This window comes from Anopheles funestus, unplaced genomic scaffold (genome assembly GCF_943734845.2).
Source record: "Anopheles funestus unplaced genomic scaffold, idAnoFuneDA-416_04 scaffold_12_ctg1, whole genome shotgun sequence".
NCBI lineage: Eukaryota > Metazoa > Arthropoda > Insecta > Diptera > Culicidae > Anopheles > Anopheles funestus.
In genome coordinates this window covers 622,348-642,856 of record NW_026045352.1, presented here as the reverse complement: position 1 = coordinate 642,856, position 20,509 = coordinate 622,348, and the positions used below count along the sequence as shown (strand labels likewise).

The 20,509-nt window shown below is 47.5% G+C and overlaps 1 long non-coding RNA gene across 1 annotated transcript in view; it reads right to left on the bottom strand.

The window, feature by feature from the left end:
• Positions 1 to 13,475: 13,475 nt before the first annotated feature.
• LOC125774485 (uncharacterized) overlaps positions 13,476 to 20,509 on the bottom strand; it is a 50,133-nt gene continuing 43,099 nt past the window's right edge. Inside the window, exon 3 of the long non-coding RNA XR_007420961.1 lies at positions 13,476 to 13,517. This is a non-coding gene — a long non-coding RNA (uncharacterized LOC125774485). The remainder of the gene's footprint in view (positions 13,518 to 20,509) is intronic.

Below are 20,509 nucleotides of genomic sequence, written 5' to 3'. Positions count from 1 at the left end.
CCAAGACACCTTAGCCAAGACACCTTAGCCAGGACACCTTAGCCAAGACACCTTAGCCAAGACACATTTGCCAAGACACCTTAGCCAAGACACATTAGCCAAGACGCCTTAGCCAAGACACATTAGCCAAGACACATTAGCCAAGACACATTTGCCTAGACACATTAGCCAAGACACATTAGCCAAGACACCTTAGCCAAGACACCTTAGCCAAGACACATTAGCCAAGACACATTAGCCAAGACACCTTAGCCAAGACGCCTTAGCCAAGACACATTAGCCAAGACACATTAGCCGAGACACATTAGCCGATACACATTAGCCAAGACACATTAGCCAAGACACCTTAGCCAAGACACATTAGCCAAGACACCTTAGCCAAGACACCTTAGCCAAGACACCTTAGCCAGGACACCTTAGCCAAGACACCTTAGCCAAGACACATTAGCCAAGACACCTTAGCCAAGACGCCTTAGCCAAGACACATTAGCCAAAACACATTAGCCAAGACACATTTGCCTAGACACATTAGCCAAGACACCTTAGCCAAGACACCTTAGCCAAGACACCTTAGCCAAGACACATTAGCCAAGACACCTTAGCCAAGACACCTTAGCCAAGACACATTAGCCAAGACACATTAGCCAAGACACCTTAGCCAAGACACCATAGCCAAGACACATTAGCCAAGACACCTTAGCCAAGACACATTAGCCAAGACACCTTAGCCAAGACACCTTAGCCAAGACACATTAGCCAAGACACCTTAGCCAAGACACCTTAGCCAAGACACCTTAGCCAAGACACCTTAGCCAAGACACCTTAGCCAAGACACATTAGCCAAGACACCTTAGCCAAGACACATTAGCCAAGACACCTTAGCCAAGACACCTTAGCCAAGCACCTTAGCCAAGACACATTAGCCAAGACACATTAGCCAAGACACCTTAGCCAAGACACCTTAGCCAAGACACATTAGCCAAGACACCTTAGCCAAGACACATTAGCCAAGACACCTTAGCCAAGACACATTAGTCAAGACACCTTAGCCAAGACACCTTAGCCAAGACACCTTAGCCAAGACACCTTAGCCAAGACACATTAGCCAATACACCTTAGCCAAGACACCTTAGCCAAGACACCTTAGCCAAGACACCTTAGCCAAGACACCTTTGCCAAGACACCTTAGCAAAGACACCTTAGCCAAGACACATTAGCCAAGACACCTTAGCCAAGACACATTAGCCAAGACACCTTAGCCAAGACACATTAGCCAAGACACCTTAGAAAAGACACCTTAGCCAAGACACCTTGGCCAAGACACCTTAGCCAAGACACATTAGCCAAGACACATTAGCCAAGACACATTAGCCAAGACACATTAGCCAAGACACCTTAGCCAAGACGCCTTAGCCAAGACACATTAGCCAAGACACATTAGCCGAGACACATTAGCCGATACACATTAGCCAAGACACATTAGCCAAGACACCTTAGCCAAGACACATTAGCCAAGACACCTTAGCCAAGACACCTTAGCCAAGACACCTTAGCCAGGACACCTTAGCCAAGACACATTAGCCAAGACACCTTAGCCAAGACACATTAGCCAAGACACATTAGCCGAGACACATTAGCCAAGACACCTTAGCCAAGACACCTTTGCCAAGACAAATTAGCCAAGACACATTAGCCGAGACACCTCAGCCAAGACACCTTAGCCAAGACACATTAGCCGAGACACCTTAGCCAAGACACATTAGCCAAGACACATTAGGCGAGATACCTTAGCCAAGACACATTAGCCAAGACACCTTAGCCAAGACACCTTAGCCAAGACACCTTAGCCAAGACACATTAGCCAAGACACCTTAGCCAAGACACCTTAGCCAAGACACCTTAGCCAAGACACCTTAGCCAAGACACATTAGCCGAGACACCTTAGCCAAGACACCTTAGCCAAGACACATTAGCCAAGACACATTAGCCAAGACACCTTAGCCAAGACACATTAGCCAAGACACATTAGCCAAGACACATTAACCAAGACACATTAGCCAAGACACCTTAGCCAAGACACATTAGCCAAGACACATTTGCCTAGACACATTAGCCAAGACACATTAGCCGAGACACATTAGCCGAGACACATTAGCCAAGACACATTAGCCAAGACACATTAGGCGAGATACCTTAGCCAAGACACATTAGCCAAGACACCTTAGCCAAGACACCTTAGCCAAGACACCTTAGCCAAGACACATTAGCCAAGACACCTTAGCCAAGACACCTTAGCCAAGACACCTTAGCCAAGACACATTAGCCAAGACACCTTAGCCAAGACACATTAGCCAAGACACATTAACCGAGACACCTTAGCCAAGACACCTTAGCCAAGACACCTTAGCCAAGACACATTAGCCGAGACACCTTAGCCAAGACACCTTAGCCAAGACACATTAGCCAAGACACATTAGCCAAGACACCTTAGCCAAGACACATTAGCCAAGACACATTAGCCAAGACACATTAACCAAGACACATTAGCCAAGACACCTTAGCCAAGACACATTAGCCAAGACACATTTGCCTAGACACATTAGCCAAGACACATTAGCCGAGACACATTAGCCGAGACACATTAGCCAAGACACATTAGCCAAGACACATTAGGCGAGATACCTTAGACAAGAGACATTAGCCAAGACACCTTAGCCAAGACACCTTAGCCAAGACACCTTAGCCAAGACACATTAGCCAAGACACCTTAGCCAAGACACCTTAGCCAAGACACCTTAGCCAAGACACATTAGCCAAGACACCTTAGCCAAGACACATTAGCCAAGACACATTAACCGAGACACCTTAGCCAAGACACCTTAGCCAAGACACCTTAGCCAAGACACCTTAGCAAAGACACATTAGCCAAGACACATTAGCCAAGACACATTAGCCAAGACACCTTAGCCGAGACACATTAGCCAAGACACATTAGCCAAGACAACTTAGCCAAGACACCTTAGCCAAGACACCTAAGCCAAGACACCTTAGCCAAGACACATTAGCCACGACACCTTAGCCGAGACACATTAGCCGAGACACATTAGCCAAGACACCTTAGCCAAGACACATTAGCCAAGACACATTAGCAAAGACACCTTAGCCAAGACACCTTAGCCAAGACACATTAGCCAAGACACCTTAGCCAAGACACCTTAGCCAAGACACCTTAGCCAAGACACCTTAGCCAAGACACATTAGCCAAGACACCTTAGCCAAGACACATTAGCCAAGACACATTAGCTAAGACACCTTAGCCGAGACACATTAGCCGAGAGACCTTAGCCAAGACACATTAGCCAAGACACATTAGCCAAGACACATTAGCCAAGACACATTAGCCAAGACACCTTAGCCAAGACACCTTAGCCAAGACACCTTAGCCAAGACACCTAAGCCAAGACACCTTAGCCAAGATACATTAGTCAAGACACCTTAGCCGAGACACATTCGCCGAGAGACCTTAGCCAAGACACATAAGCCAAGACACCTTAGCCAAGACACCTTAGCCAAGACACATTAGCCAAGACACCTTAGCCAAAACACCTTAGCCAAGACACCTTAGACAAGACACCTTAGCAAAGACACATTAGCCAAGACACATTAGCCGAGACACATTAGCCACGACACCTTAGCCAAGACACCTTAGCCAAGACACCTTAGCCAAGACACATTAGCCGAGACACCTTAGCCAAAACACCTTAGCCAAGACACCTTAGCCAAGACACCTTAGCCGAGACACCTTAGCCAAAACACCTTAGCCAAGACACCTTAGCCAAGACACCTTAGCCGAGACACATTAGCCAAGACACCTTAGCCAAGACACATTAGCCAAGACACATTAGCCAAGACACATTAGCCAAGACACATTAGCCAAGACACCTTAGCCAAGACACCTTAGCCAAGACACATTAGCCAAGACACATTAGCCGAGACACCTTAGCCAAGACACATTAGCCAAGACACATTAGCCAAGACACCTTAGCCAAGACACATTAGCCAAGACACATTAGCAAAGACACCTTAGCCAAGACACCTTAGCCAAGACACATTAGCCAAGACACCTTAGCCAAAACACCTTAGCCAAGACACCTTAGCCAAGACACCTTAGCCAAGACACATTAGCCAAGACACATTAGCCAAGACACATTAGCCAAGACTCCTTAGCCAAGACACATTAGCCAAGACACATTAGCCGAGACACCTTAGCCAAGACACATTAGCCAAGACACATTAGCCAAGACACCTTAGCCAAGACACCTTAGCCAAGACACCTTAGCCAAGACACATTAGCCAAGACACATTAGCCAAGACACATTAGCCGAGACACATTAGCCAAGACACCTTAGCCAAGACACATTAGCCAAGACACATTAGCCAAGACACATTAGCCAAGACACATTAGCCAAGACACATTAGCCAAGACACCTTAGCCGAGACACATTAGCCAAGACACATTAGCCAAGACACATTAGCTAAGACACCTTAGCCAAGACACATTAGCCAAGACACATTAGCCAAGACATCTTAGCCAAGACACCTTAGCCAAGACACATTAGCCAAGACACATTAGCCAAGACACATTAGCCAAGACACCTTAGCCGAGACACATTAGCCAAGGCACATTAGCCAAGACACATTAGCCAAGACACCTAAGCCAAGACACATTAGCCAAGACACCTTAGCCAAGACACATTAGCCAAGACACCTTAGCCAAGACACCTTAGCCAAGACACCTTAGCCAAGACACATTAGCCAAGACACATTAGCCAAGACACATTAGCCAAGACATTTTAGCCAAGACACCTTAGCCGAGACACATTAGCCAAGACACCTTAGAAAAGACACCTTAGCCAAGACACCTTAGCCAAGACACCTTAGCCAAGACACCTTAGCCAAGACACCTTAGCCAAGACACATTAGCCAAGACATTTTAGCCAAGACACCTTAGCCGAGACACATTAGCCAAGACACCTTAGCCAAGACACCTTAGCCAAGACACCTTAGCCAAGACACATTAGCCAAGACACCTTAGCCGAGACACATTAGCCAAGACACCTTAGCCAAGACACCTTAGCCAAGACACATTAGCCAAGACACCTTAGCCAAGACACATTAGCGAAGACACCTTAGCCAAGACACATTAGCCAAGACACCTTAGCCAAGACACATTAGCCAAGACACATTAGCCAAGACACCTTAGCCGAGACACATTAGCCAAGACACCTTAGCCAAGACACCTTAGCCAAGACACATTAGCCGAGACACATTAGCCAAGACACCTTAGCCAAGACACCTTAGCCAAGACACCTCAGTCAAGACACCTTAGCCAAGATACATTAGCCAAGACACATTAGCCAAGACACATTAGCCGAGACACCTTAGCGAAGACACCTTAGCCAAGACACCTTGGCCAAGACACCTTAGCCGAGACACATTAGCCAAGACACATTCGCGAAGACACCTTAGCCAAGACACATTAGCCAAGACACCTTAGTCAAGACACCTTAGCCAAGACACATTAGCCAAGACACCTTAGCGAAGACACCTTAGCCATGACACCTTAGCCAAGACACCTTAGCCGAGACACATTAGCCAAGACACATTCGCGAAGACACCTTAGCCAAGACACATTAGCCAAGACACCTTAGCCAAGACACCTTAGCCAAGACACATTAGCCAAGACACCTTAGCCAAGACACCTTAGCCAAGACACCTTAGCCAAAACACCTTAGCCAAGACACCTTAGCCAAGACACCTTAGCCAAGACACATTAGCCAAGACACATTAGCCAAGACACCTTAGCCGAGACACATTAGCCAAGACACATTAGCCAAGACACCTTAGCCGAGACACATTAGCCAAGACACATTAGCCAAGACACCTTAGCCAAGACACCTTAGCCGAGACACATAAGCGATGACACCTTAGCCAAGACACCTTAGCCAAGACACCTTAGCCAAGACACCTTAGCCAAGACACCTTAGCCAAGACACAATAGCCGAGACACCTAAGTCAAGACACATTAACCAAGACACATAAGCCAAAACACATTAGCCAAGACACCTTAGCCGAGACACATTGGCCAAGACACCTTAGCCAAGACACCTTAGCCAAGACACATTAGCCAAGACACCTTAGCCAAGACACCTTAGCCAAGACACCTTAGCCAAGACACCTTAGCCAAGACACATTAGCCAAGACACCTTAGCCGAGACACATTAGCCAAGACACCTTAGCCAAGACACATTAGCCAAGACACCTACGCCAAGACACATTAGCCAAGACACATAAGCCAAGACACATTAGCCAAGACACCTTAGCCGAGACACATTAGCCAAGACACCTTAGCCAAGACACCTAAGCCAAGACACATTAGCCAAGACACCTTAGCCAAGACACCTTAGCCAAGACACCTTAGCCAAGACACCTTAGCCAAGACACCTTAGCCAAGACACCTTAGCCAAGACACCTTAGCCAAGACACTTTAGCCAAGACACATTAGCCAAGACACCTTAGCCGAGACACATTAGCCAAGACACCTTAGCCAAGACACCTTAGCCAAGACACATTAGCCGAGACACATTAGCCAAGACACCTTAGCCAAGACACCTTAGCCAAGACACCTTAGCCAAGACACCTTAGCCAAGACACCTTAGCCAAGACACCTTAGCCAAGACACATTAGCCAAGACACCTTAGCCAAGACACCTTAGCCAAGACACCTTAGCCAAGACACCTTAGCCAAGACACATTAGCCAAGACACCTTAGCCGAGACACATTAGCCAAGACACCTTAGCCAAGACACATTAGCCAAGACACCTACGCCAAGACACATTAGCCAAGACACATAAGCCAAGACACATTAGCCAAGACACCTTAGCCGAGACACATTAGCCAAGACACCTTAGCCAAGACACCTTAGCCAAGACACATTAGCCAAGACACATTAGCCAAGACACCTTAGCCGAGACACATTAGCCAAGACACCTTAGCCAAGACACCTTAGCCGAGACACATTAGCCAAGACACCTTAGCCGAGACACATTATCCAAGACACCTTAGCCAAGACACCTTAGCCAAGACACATTAGCCAAGACACCTTAGCCAAGACACATTAGCCAAGACACATTAGCCAAGACACCTTAGCCGAGACACATTAGCCAAGACACCTTAGCCAAGACACATTAGCCAAGACACCTAAGCCAAGACACATTAGCCAAGACACCTTAGCCGAGACACATTAGCCAAGACACCTTAGCCGAGACACATTATCCAAGACACCTTAGCCAAGACACCTTAGCCAAGACACATTAGCCAAGACACCTTAGCCAAGACACATTAGCCAAGACACATTAGCCAAGACACCTTAGCCGAGACACATTAGCCAAGACACCTTAGCCAAGACACATTAGCCAAGACACCTAAGCCAAGACACATTAGCCAAGACACCTTAGCCGAGACACATTAGCCAAGACACCTTAGCCAAGACACCTTAGCCAAGACACCTTAGCCAAGACACATTAGCCAAGACATTTTAGCCAAGACACCTTAGCCGAGACACATTAGCCAAGACACCTTAGCCAAGACACCTTAGCCAAGACACCTTAGCCAAGACACCTTAGCCAAGACACCTAGCCAAGACACCTTAGCCAAGACACATTAGCCAAGACATTTTAGCCAAGACACCTTAGCCGAGACACATTAGCCAAGACACCTTAGCCAAGACACCTTAGCCAAGACACATTAGCCAAGACACATTAGCCAAGACACCTTAGCCGAGACACATTAGCCAAGACACCTTAGCCAAGACACCTTAGCCAAGACACATTAGCCAAGACACCTTAGCCAAGACACCTTAGCCAAGACACATTAGCCAAGACACATTAGCCAAGACACCTTAGCCAAGACACCTTAGCCGAGACACATTAGCCAAGACACCTTAGCCAAGACACCTTAGCCAAGACACATTAGCCGAGACACATTAGCCAAGACACCTTAGCCAAGACACCTTAGCCAAGACACATTAGCCAAGACACCTTAGCCAAGACACCTTAGCCAAGACACTATAGCCGAGACACCTAAGTCAAGACACATTAACCAAGACACATAAGCCAAAACACATTAGCCGAGACACATTAGCCAAGACACCTTAGCCAAGACACCTTAGCCAAGACACATTAGCCAAGACACCTTAGCCAAGACACCTTAGCCAAGACACTATAGCCGAGACACCTAAGTCAAGACACATTAGCCAAGACACCTTAGCCAAGACACATTAGCCAAGACACATTAGCCAAGACACCTTAGCCAAGACACCTTAGCCAAGACACATTAGCCAAGACACCTTAGCCAAGACACCTTAGCCAAGACACCTTAGCCAAGACACCTTAGCCAAGACACATTAGCCAAGACACCTTAGCCGAGACACATTAGCCAAGACACCTTAGCCAAGACACATTAGCCAAGACACCTACGCCAAGACACATTAGCCAAGACACATTAGCCAAGACACATTAGCCAAGACACCTTAGCCGAGACACATTAGCCAAGACACCTTAGCCAAGACACCTAAGCCAAGACACATTAGCCAAGACACCTTAGCCAAGACACCTTAGCCAAGACACCTTAGCCAAGACACCTTAGCCAAGACACCTTAGCCAAGACACCTTAGCCAAGACACCTTAGCCAAGACACATAAGCCAAGACACATTAGCCAAGACACCTTAGCCGAGACACATTAGCCAAGACACATTTGCCAAGACACCTTAGCCAAGACACATTAGCCGAGACACATTAGCCAAGACACCTTAGCCAAGACACCTTAGCCAAGACACCTTAGCCAAGACACCTTAGCCAAGACACCTTAGCCAAGACACCTTAGCCAAGACACCTTAGCCAAGACACATTAGCCAAGACATTTTAGCCAAGACACCTTAGCCGAAACACATTAGCCAAGACACCTTAGCCAAGACACATTAGCCAAGACACATTAGCCAAGACACCTTAGCCGAGACACATTAGCCAAGACACCTTAGCCAAAACACCTTAGCCAAGACACATTAGCCAAGACACCTTAGCCAAGACACCTTAGCCAAGACACATTAGCCAAGACACCTTAGCCGAGACACATTAGCCAAGACACCTTAGCCGAGACACATTAACCAAGACACCTTAGCCAAGACACCTTAGCCAAGACACATTAGCCAAGACACCTTAGCCAAGACACATTAGCCAAGACACATTAGCCAAGACACCTTAGCCGAGACACATTAGCCAAGACACCTTAGCCAAGACACATTAGCCAAGACACCTAAGCCAAGACACCTTAGCCAAGACACATTAGCCAAGACACCTTAGCCAAGACACATTAGCCAAGACACATTAGCCAAGACACATTAGCCGAGACACATTAGCCAAGACACCTTAGCCAAGACACCTTAGCCAAGACACATTAGCCAAGACACATTAGCCAAGACACATAAGCCGAGACACCTTAGCGAAGACACCTTAGCCAAGACACCTTAGCCAAGACACCTTAGCCGAGACACATTAGCCAAGACACATTCGCGAAGACACCTTAGCCAAGACACATTAGCCAAGACACCTTAGCCAAGACACCTTAGCCAAGACACATTAGCCAAGACACCTTAGCCAAGACACCTTAGCCAAGACACCTTAGCCAAGACACCTTAGCCAAGACACCTTAGCCAAGACACCTTAGCCAAGACACATTAGCCAAGACACATTAGCCAAGACACCTTAGCCGAGACACATTAGCCAAGACACATTAGCCAAGACACCTTAACCGTAACACATTAGCCAAGACACCTTAGCCAAGACACCTTAGCCGAGACACATTAGCGATGACACCTTAGCCAAGACACCTTAGCCAAGACACCTTAGCCAAGACACCTTAGCCAAGACACCTTAGCCAAGACACAATAGCCGAGACACCTAAGTCAAGACACATTAACCAAGACACATAAGCCGAGACACATTAGCCAAGACACCTTAGCCGAGACACATTAGCCAAGACACCTTAGCCAAGACACCTTAGCCAAGACACATTAGCCAAGACACCTTAGCCAAGACACCTTAGCCAAGACACCTTAGCCAAGACACCTTAGCCAAGACACATTAGCCAAGACACCTTAGCCGAGACACATTAGCCAAGACACCTTAGCCAAGACACCTTAGCCAAGACACATTAGCCAAGACACCTTAGCCGAGACACATTAGCCAAGACACCTTAGCCAAGACACCTTAGCCAAGACACATTAGCCGAGACACATTAGCCAAGACACCTTAGCCAAGACACCTTAGCCAAGACACCTTAGCCAAGACACCTTAGCCAAGACACATTAGCCAAGACATTTTAGCCAAGACACCTTAGCCGAGACACATTAGCCAAGACACCTTAGCCAAGACACATTAGCCAAGACACATTAGCCAAGACACCTTAGCCGAGACACATTAGCCAAGACACCTTAGCCAAGACACCTTAGCCAAGACACATAAGCCAAGACACCTTAGCCAAGACACATTAGCCAAGACACCTTAGCCGAGACACATTAGCCAAGACACCTTAGCCGAGACACATTAGCCAAGACACCTTAGCCAAGACACCTTAGCCAAGACACATTAGCCAAGACACCTTAGCCAAGACACATTAGCCAAGACACATTAGCCAAGACACCTTAGCCGAGACACATTAGCCAAGACACCTTAGCCAAGACACATTAGCCAAGACACCTAAGCCAAGACACATTAGCCAAGACACCTTAGCCGAGACACATTAGCCAAGACACCTTAGCCAAGACACCTTAGCCAAGACACCTTAGCCAAGACACATTAGCCAAGACATTTTAGCCAAGACACCTTAGCCGAGACACATTAGCCAAGACACCTTAGCCAAGACACCTTAGCCAAGACACCTTAGCCAAGACACCTTAGCCAAGACACCTTAGCCAAGACACATTAGCCAAGACATTTTAGCCAAGACACCTTAGCCGAGACACATTAGCCAAGACACCTTAGCCAAGACACCTTAGCCAAGACACCTTAGCCAAGACACATTAGCCAAGACACCTTAGCCGAGACACATTAGCCAAGACACCTTAGCCAAGACACCTTAGCCAAGACACATTAGCCAAGACACCTTAGCCAAGACACCTTAGCCAAGACACATTAGCCAAGACACATAAGCCGAGACACGTTAGCCAAGACACCTTAGCCAAGACACCTTAGCCAAGACACCTTAGCCAAGACACCTTAGCCAAGACACATTAGCCAAGACACCTTAGCCAAGACACATTAGCCAAGACACATTAGCCAAGACACCTTAGCCGAGACACATTAGCCAAGACACCTTAGCCAAGACACATTAGCCAAGACACCTAAGCCAAGACACATTAGCCGAGACACATTAGCCAAGACACCTTAGCCAAGACACCTTAGCCAAGACACCTTAGCCAAGACACCTTAGCCAAGACACCTTAGCCAAGACACATTAGCCAAGACACATTTGCCAAGACACCTTAGCCAAGACACATTAGCCAAGACACCTTAGCCGAGACACATTAGCCAAGACACCTTAGCCAAGACACCTTAGCCAAGACACATTAGCCAAGACACATAAGCCGAGACACGTTAGCCAAGACACCTTAGCCAAGACACCTTAGCCAAGACACCTTAGCCAAGACACCTTAGCCAAGACACATTAGCCAAGACACCTTAGCCAAGACACATTAGCCAAGACACATTAGCCAAGACACCTTAGCCGAGACACATTAGCCAAGACACCTTAGCCAAGACACCTTAGCCAAGACACATTAGCCAAGACACCTTAGCCGAGACACATTAGCCAAGACACCTTAGCCAAGACACCTTAGCCAAGACACCTTAGCCGAGACACATTAGCCAAGACACCTTAGCCAAGACACATTAGCCAAGACACATTTGCCAAGACACCTTAGCCAAGACACATTAGCCAAGACACCTTAGCCGAGACACATTAGCCAAGACACCTTAGCCAAGACACCTTAGCCAAGACACCTTAGCCAAGACACCTTAGCCAAGACACATTAGCCAAGACACCTTAGCCAAGACACATTAGCCGAGACACATTAGCCAAGACACCTTAGCCAAGACACCTTAGCCAAGACACCTTAGCCAAGACACATTAGCCAAGACACATTAGCCGAGACACATTAGCCAAGACACCTTAGCCAAGAAACCTTAGCCAAGACACATTAGCCAAGACACATTTGCCAAGACACCTTAGCCAAGACACCTTAGCCAAGACACCTTAGCCAAGACACCTTAGCCAAGACACATTGACCAAGACACCTTAGCCAAGACATTTTAGCCAAGACACCTTAGCCAAGACACATTAGCCAAGACAACTTAGCCAAGACACCTTAGCCAAGACACATTAGCCGAGACACATTAGCCAAGACACATTAGCAAAGACACCTTAGCCAAGACACATTAGCCAAGACACATTAGCCGAGACACATTAGCCAAGACACATTAGCCAAGACACCTTAGCCAAGACACATTAGCCAAGACACATTAGCCAAGACACATTAGCCGAGACACCTTAGCGAAGACACCTTAGCCAAGACACCTTAGCCAAGACACCTTAGCCGAGACACATTAGCCAAGACACATTAGCGAAGACACCTTAGCCAAGACACATTAGCCAAGACACATTAGCCGAGACACCTTAGCCAAGACACCTTAGCCAAGACACCTTAGCCAAGACACATTAGCCAAGACACCTTAGCCAGGACACATTAGCCAAGACACCTTAGCCAAGACACTTTAGCCAAGACACCTTAGCCACGACACCTTAGCCAAGACACCTTAGCCAAGACACATTAGCCAAGACACCTTAGCCAAGACACATTAGCCAAGACACCTTAGCCAAGACACCTTAGCCAAGACACCTTAGCCAAGACATTTTAGCCAAGACACATTAGCCAAGACACATTAGCCGAGACACCTTAGCGAAGACACCTTAGCCAAGACACCTTAGCCAAGACACCTTAGCCGAGACACATTAGCCAAGACACATTCGCGAAGACACCTTAGCCAAGACACCTTAGCCAAGACACCTTAGCCAAGACACCTTAGCCAAGACACATTAGCCAAGACACCTTAGCCAAGACACCTTAGCCAAGACACCTTAGCCAATACACCTTAGCCAAGACACCTTAGCCAAGACGCCTTAGCCAAGACACATTAGCCAAGACACATTAGCCAAGACACCTTAGCCGAGACACATTAGCCAAGACACATTAGCCAAGACACCTTAGCCGAGACACATTAGCCAAGACACCTTAGCCAAGACACCTTAGCCAAGACACCTTAGCCGAGACACATTAGCGATGACACCTTAGCCAAGACACCTTAGCCAAGACACATTAGCCAAGACACATTAGCCGATACACCTTAGCGAAGACACCTTAGCCAAGACACCTTAGCCAAGACACCTTAGCCGAGACACATTAGCCAAGACACATTAGCCAAGACACCTTAGCCAAGACACATTAGCCAAGACACCTTAGCCAAGACACATTAGCCAAGACACCTTAGCCAAGACACATTAGCCAAGACACATTAGCCGAGACACCTTAGCGAAGACACCTTAGCCAAGACACCTTAGCCAAGACACATTAGCCAAGACACCTTAGCCAGGACACATTAGCCAAGACACCTTAGCCAAGACACTTTAGCCAAGACACCTTAGCCACGACACCTTAGCCAAGACACCTTAGCCAAGACACATTAGCCAAGACACCTTAGCCAAGACACATTAGCCAAGACACCTTAGCCAAGACACATTAGCCAAGACACCTAAGCCAAGACACATTAGCCAAGACACATTAGCCAAGACACATTAGCCAAGACACCTTAGCCGAGACACATTAGCCAAGACACCTTAGCCAAGACACCTTAGCCAAGACACGTTAGCCAAGACACCTTAGCCAAGACACCTTAGCCAAGACACATTAGCCAAGACACCTTAGCCAAGACACCTTAGCCAAGACACCTTAGCCAAGACACATTAGCCAAGACACCTTAGCCAAGACACATTAGCCAAGACACATTAGCCAAGACACCTTAGCCGAGACACATTAACCAAGACACCTTAGCCAAGACACCTTAGCCAAGACACATTAGCCGAGACACATTAGCCAAGACACCTTAGCCAAGACACCTTAGCCAAGACACCTTAGCCAAGACACCTTAGCCAAGACACATTAGCCAAGACACATTAGCCAAGACACATTAGCCGAGACACCTTAGCGAAGACACCTTAGCCAAGACACCTTAGCCAAGACACCTTAGCCGAGACACATTAGCCAAGACACATTCGCGAAGACACCTTAGCCAAGACACATTAGCCAAGACACCTTAGCCAAGACACCTTAGCCAAGACACATTAGCCAAGACACCTTAGCCAAGACGCCTTAGCCAAGACACATTAGCCAAGACACATTAGCCAAGACACCTTAGCCGAGACACATTAGCCAAGACACATTAGCCAAGACACATTAGCCGAGACACATTAGCCAAGACACCTTAGCCAAGACACCTTAGCCAAGACACCTTAGCCGAGACACATTAGCGATGACACCTTAGCCAAGACACCTTAGCCAAGACACCTTAGCCAAGACACCTTAGCCAAGACACAATAGCCGAGACACCTAAGTCAAGACACATTAACCAAGACACATAAGCCAAGACACATTAGCCAAGACACCTTAGCCGAGACACATTAGCCAAGACACCTTAGCCAAGACACCTTAGCCAAGACACATTAGCCAAGACACCTTAGCCAAGACACCTTAGCCAAGACACATTAGCCAAGACACCTTAGCCGAGACACATTAGCCAAGACACCTTAGCCAAGACACATTAGCCAAGACACCTACGCCAAGACACATTAGCCAAGACACATTAGCCAAGACACATTAGCCAAGACACCTTAGCCGAGACACATTGGCCAAGACACCTTAGCCAAGACACCTTAGCCAAGACACATTAGCCAAGACACCTTAGCCAAGACACCTTAGCCAAGACACCTTAGCCAAGACACCTTAGCCAAGACACCTTAGCCAAGACACCTTAGCCAAGACACCTTCGCCAAGACACATTAGCCAAGACACATTAGCCAAGACACCTTAGCCGAGACACATTAGCCAAGACACATTAGCCAAGACACCTAAGCCAAGACACATTAGCCGAGACACATTAGCCAAGACACCTTAGCCAAGACACCTTAGCCAAGACACCTTAGCCAAGACACCTTAGCCAAGACACCTTAGCCAAGACACCTTAGCCAAGACACATTAGCCAAGACATTTTAGCCAAGACACCTTAGCCGAGACACATTAGCCAAGACACCTTAGTCAAGACACATTAGCCAAGACACATTAGCCAAGACACCTTAGCCGAGACACATTAGCCAAGACACCTTAGCCAAGACACATTAGCCAAGACACATTAGCCAAGACACCTTAGCCAAGACACCTTAGCCAAGACACATTAGCCGAGACACATTAGCCAAGACACTTTAGCCAAGACACCTTAGCCAAGACACATTAGCCAAGACACTTTAGCCGAGACACATTAGCCAAGACACCTTAGCTGAGACACATTAGCCAAGACACCTTAGCCAAGACACCTTAGCCAAGACACCTTAGCCAAGACACATTAGCCAAGACACCTTAGCCAAGACACCTTAGCCAAGACACCTTAGCCAAGACACATTAGCCGAGACACATTAGCCAAGACACTTTAGCCAAGACACCTTAGCCAAGACACATTAGCCAAGACACTTTAGCCGAGACACATTAGCCAAGACACCTTAGCCGAGACACATTAGCCAAGACACCTTAGCCAAGACACCTTAGCCAAGACACATTAGCCAAGACACCTTAGCCAAGACACATTAGCCAAGACACATTAGCCAAGACACCTTAGCCGAGACACATTAGCCAAGACACCTTAGCCAAGACACATTAGCCAAGACACCTAAGCCAAGACACATTAGCCAAGACACCTTAGCCGAGACACATTAGCCAAGACACATTAGCCAAGACACCTTAGCCAAGACACCTTAGCCAAGACACATTAGCCAAGACACATTAGCCAAGACATTTTAGCCAAGACACCTTAGCCGAGACACATTAGCCAAGACACCTTAGCCAAGACACCTTAGCCAAGACACCTTAGCCAAGACACCTTAGCCAAGACACCTTAGCCAAGACACATTAGCCAAGACATTTAAGCCAAGACACCTTAGCCAAGGCACATTAGCCAAGACACATTAGCCAAGACACCTAAGCCAAGACACATTAGCCAAGACACCTTAGCCGAGACACATTAGCCAAGACACCTTAGCCAAGACACCTTAGCCAAGACACCTTAGCCACGACACATTAGCCAAGACACATTAGCCAAGACACATTAGCCAAGACATTTTAGCCAAGACACCTTAGCCGAGACACATTAGCCAAGACACCTTAGCCAAGACACCTTAGCCAAGACACCTTAGCCAAGACACCTTAGCCAAGACACCTTAGCCAAGACACCTTAGCCAAGACACATTAGCCAAGACATTTTAGCCAAGACACCTTAGCCGAGACACATTAGCCAAGACACCTTAGCCAAGACACCTTAGCCAAGACACCTTAGCCAAGACACATTAGCCAAGACACCTTAGCCGAGACACATTAGCCAAGACACCTTAGCCAAGACACCTTAGCCAAGACACCTTAGCCAAGACACATTAGCCAAGACACATTAGCCAAGACACATTAGCCAAGACACCTTAGCCGAGACACATTAGCCAAGGCACATTAGCCAAGACACATTAGCCAAGACACCTAAGCCAAGACACATTAGCCAAGACACCTTAGCCGAGACACATTAGCCAAGACACCTTAGCCAAGACACCTTAGCCAAGACACCTTAGCCAAGACACATTAGCCAAGACACATTAGCCAAGACACATTAGCCAAGACATTTTAGCCAAGACACCTTAGCCGAGACACATTAGCCAAGACACATTAGCCAAGACACCTTAGCCAAGACACCTTAGCCAAGACACCTTAGCCAAGACACCTTAGCCAAGACACCTTAGCCAAGACACATTAGCCAAGACATTTTAGCCAAGACACCTTAGCCGAGACACATTAGCCAAGACACCTTAGCCAAGACACCTTAGCCAAGACACCTTAGCCAAGACACATTAGCCAAGACACCTTAGCCGAGACACATTAGCCAAGACACCTTAGCCAAGACACCTTAGCCAAGACACATTAGCCAAGACACCTTAGCCAAGACACATTAGCGAAGACACCTTAGCCAAGACACATTAGCCAAGACACCTTAGCCAAGACACATTAGCCAAGACACATTAGCCAAGACACCTTAGCCGAGACACATTAGCCAAGACACCTTAGCCAAGACACCTTAGCCAAGACACATTAGCCGAGACACATTAGCCAAGACACCTTAGCCAAGACACCTTAGCCAAGACACCTCAGTCAAGACACCTTAGCCAAGATACATTAGCCAAGACACCTTAGCCAAGACACATTAGCCAAGACACCTTAGCGAAGACACCTTAGCCAAGACACCTTGGCCAAGACACCTTAGCCGAGACACATTAGCCAAGACACATTCGCGAAGACACCTTAGCCAAGACACATTAGCCAAGACACCTTAGTCAAGACACCTTAGCCAAGACACATTAGCCAAGACACCTTAGCGAAGACACCTTAGCCATGACACCTTAGCCAAGACACCTTAGCCGAGACACATTAGCCAAGACACATTCGCGAAGACACCTTAGCCAAGACACATTAGCCAAGACACCTTAGCCAAGACACCTTAGCCAAGACACATTAGCCAAGACACCTTAGCCAAGACACCTTAGCCAAGACACCTTAGCCAAAACACCTTAGCCAAGACACCTTAGCCAAGACACCTTAGCCAAGACACATTAGCCAAGACACATTAGCCAAGACACCTTAGCCGAGACACATTAGCCAAGACACATTAGCCAAGACACCTTAGCCGAGACACATTAGCCAAGACACCTTAGCCAAGACACCTTAGCCAAGACACCTTAGCCGAGACACATTAGCGATGACACCTTAGCCAAGACACCTTAGCCAAGACACCTTAGCCAAGACACAATAGCCGAGACACCTAAGTCAAGACACATTAACCAAGACACATAAGCCAAAACACATTAGCCAAGACACCTTAGCCGAGACACATTGGCCAAGACACCTTAGCCAAGACACCTTAGCCAAGACACATTAGCCAAGACACCTTAGCCAAGACACCTTAGCCAAGACACCTTAGCCAAGACACCTTAGCCAAGACACATTAGCCAAGACACCTTAGCCGAGACACATTAGCCAAGACACCTTAGCCAAGACACATTAGCCAAGACACCTACGCCAAGACACATTAGCCAAGACACATAAGCCAAGACACATTAGCCAAGACACCTTAGCCGAGACACATTAGCCAAGACACCCTAGCCAAGACACCTAAGCCAAGACACATTAGCCAAGACACCTTAGCCAAGACACCTTAGCCAAGACACCTTAGCCAAGACACCTTAGCCAAGACACCTTAGCCAAGACACCTTAGCCAAGACACTTTAGCCAAGACACATTAGCCAAGACACCTTAGCCGAGACACATTAGCCAAGACACCTTAGCCAAGACACCTTAGCCAAGACACATTAGCCGAGACACATTAGCCAAGACACCTTAGCCAAGACACCTTAGCCAAGACACCTTAGCCAAGACACCTTAGCCAAGACACCTTAGCCAAGACACCTTAGCCAAGACACATTAGCCAAGACACCTTAGCCAAGACACCTTAGCCGAGACACATTAGCCAAGACACCTTAGCCAAGACACATTAGCCAAGACACATTAGCCAAGACACCTTAGCCGAGACACATTAGCCAAGACACCTTAGCCAAGACACCTTAGCCGAGACACATTAGCCAAGACACCTTAGCCGAGACACATTAGCCAAGACACCTTAGCCAAGACACCTTAGCCAAGACACATTAGCCAAGACACCTTAGCCAAGACACATTAGCCAAGACACATTAGCCAAGACACCTTAGCCGAGACACATTAGCCAAGACACCTTAGCCAAGACACATTAGCCAAGACACCTAAGCCAAGACACATTAGCCAAGACACCTTAGCCGAGACACATTAGCCAAGACACCTTAGCCAAGACACCTTAGCCAAGACACCTTAGCCAAGACACATTAGCCAAGACATTTTAGCCAAGACACCTTAGCCGAGACACATTAGCCAAGACACCTTAGCCAAGACACCTTAGCCAAGACACCTTAGCCAAGACACCTTAGCCAAGACACCTAGCCAAGACACCTTAGCCAAGACACATTAGCCAAGACATTTTAGCCAAGACACCTTAGCCGAGACACATTAGCCAAGACACCTTAGCCAAGACACCTTAGCCAAGACACATTAGCCAAGACACATTAGCCAAGACACCTTAGCCAAGACACATTAGCCAAGACACATTAGCCAAGACACCTTAGCCGAGACACATTAGCCAAGACACCTTAGCCAAGACACATTAGCCAAGACACCTAAGCCAAGACACGTTAGCCAAGACACCTTAGCCGAGACACATTAGCCTAGACACCTTAGCCAAGACACATTAGCCAAGACACATTAGCCAAGACACCTTAGCCAAGACACCTTAGCCAAGACACATTAGCCAAGACACCTTAGCCAAGACACATTAGCCAAGACACATTAGCCAAGACACCTTAGCCGAGACACATTAGCCAAGACACCTTAGCCAAGACACATTAGCCAAGACACCTAAGCCAAGACACATTAGCCAAGACACCTTAGCCGAGACACATTAGCCAAGACACCTTAGCCAAGACACCTTAGCCAAGACACCTTAGCCAAGACACATTAGCCAAGACACATTAGCCGAGACACATTAGCCAAGACACCTTAGCCAAGACACCTTAGCCAAGACACATTAGCCAAGACACATTTGCCAAGACACCTTAGCCAAGACACATTAGCCAAGACACCTTAGCCGAGACACATTAGCCAAGACACCTTAGCAAAGACACCTTAGCCAAGACACCTTAGCCAAGACACCTTAGCCAAGACACATTAGCCAAGACACCTTAGCCAAGACACCTTAGCCAAGCCACATTAGCCGAGACACATTAGCCAAGACACCTTAGCCAAGAAACCTTAGCCAAGACACATTAGCCAAGACACATTTGCCAAGACACCTTAGCCAAGACACCTTAGCCAAGACACCTTAGCCAAGACACCTTAGCCAAGACACATTGACCAAGACACCTTAGCCAAGACATTTTAGCCAAGACACCTTAGCC